This window comes from Cyprinodon variegatus, unplaced genomic scaffold, assembly GCF_000732505.1.
Source record: "Cyprinodon variegatus isolate N-32 unplaced genomic scaffold, C_variegatus-1.0 Scaffold1939, whole genome shotgun sequence".
Taxonomy (NCBI): Eukaryota; Metazoa; Chordata; class Actinopteri; order Cyprinodontiformes; family Cyprinodontidae; genus Cyprinodon; species Cyprinodon variegatus.
In genome coordinates, this window is record NW_015152392.1 from 9,207 (window position 1) to 11,030 (window position 1,824).

Here is a 1,824-nt window from a genome sequence, read left to right on the forward strand (position 1 = left end):
TCTCGATATATGTAGATTTTTTTTTTTTACCTCTCTCTGTTCCACACAAATTTAAACACTGTCCGTCCCACATTTGAATGGGAAAGATTATAAAAAGTTTGAGAAAAAAAAGAAAAATGTACATAGCTGCACTGTGACCAGAATGCTGCACAGCATCTTTTACACCTGAACAGAGAGGATTTTGATAGGCTTATATTAAAGATATAATGGGAACTATGTTTAAAGAGAAGAACAATAGAGCAATAAGGGCTGGGGACAGTTTATAGGTAGTGGAAGAGGCATTGAGAGGGGATTCTCAGAGAGAGATCTGTGAAGTTTAATTAAATTTATTTATTTATTTGACAGGGACAGTGTACATTAAAAAGGATTCCTGCAAATGCACCAGAATTAGCCAAAGGGCTATTTTTCATCTGTTGTCCCTGGACAGAACTTAAAATTGTCTACCTAAAAAAAAAAAAAAAACGCACAACAGTAAGCATGCTACAATGTAAAATACAAATAAAAACAGCTATAACTCCTCAAAACAGATTTGTTCAAGTTTTTCTTTTTTTTTTTTTTTCATAAAAAGGAGAGTGAGACAGGCAGCGCTTACCTGCACTGTCTGCCTCTTTTTTTTGTGAGACTCAAAAAGGATTGCTATTTTATATCTATTTTCTGTCCTCAAGTTTTTTTTGAAGATTTTTTGTGGAGAGTGATAAGCTGTGCTTTCTACTGCCACTGTGATTTTTGCAAGTTATTTTCACTACTTTGTCCATTTTCTGCCCTACTGATCTCCTATCATGCATAAAGTTTTAGAGTATTAAATGTGTCATTGATTGGTTATGCCCAGTTTGCCCTGCCTGCTAATATATCTGTTTTGTCCAAACCTGTTTTCCCGTGCAATGGACAGAATTCCTTTTGAATTTTCCCTCAAAGCAAATGTGTTTTACTTTGTAACCGTGTGTCCGGTGTGTTCATCCCCATTGACTTTCAATGAGCACTAAGCCCCACAATCTCTAAGGCAGTTGTTATGGGCGCTGTATGGGGGGAAGAGTTAGAAAGATTTTAAGGGCCCTTGACTGAGGGCGGGCCAAAAGAAGATAAAGGATATGTCCCGCTACATATTTCAAATGTAAAAAGACAATTCGGCAATAAAATGTATCGTTGTGTTCTCCCTGATTTTTCAGCTGTAAACAGCGAAACAAAGCATGAATATATTAACCAACCCACTATCCAATTACTGTACATCATTAATGATGCCGGTACTTGTGTGCATCTTAGCAGATAAACAGATGCATTTTTGTTTTGTTATTTTTTTGTTTTTATTGTTCAAGAAAGATTAAACCAGGATTAAGCCAGCATTTAATGAGCCTATTGTATGTCTGTAATTAACACAAAGGAAAAAAACTGAGCCAGAAAGCTCACAATGTTGAGAACTTACATTTACAAACCAGACCAGGCAAAAGGAAAACATCATAGTCCTCAATAGTGTTCAACTGATGTTAAACCTCTAAGTGTTTAGCAGGATATTCGTACTAAACAACTGTCTTTGTCCCTCCTTCATGTAAACAGATCTACCAGCAGCAGCCCTGTCTCTACAAACACCCGCTCCCTGTCCCTGTGAAGAAGGTGAGCTATATTGTGTTCAGGGACAGACTAGTTTGCATCATTACAGAGTCCTTGAGATTTTCTCTCCTTTTACCATTTCAAAACTTAAAATGAAATTATTTTATTTATATATAATAAGGGTAGCCTGGGTGCCAGTCCGAACTTAGTCCCGCCCACAAGGTTTGAGTTCAGGGAAGTTCGGTCTGGCTCTGCTCCATAGTAGCGCGAGTATTAAAG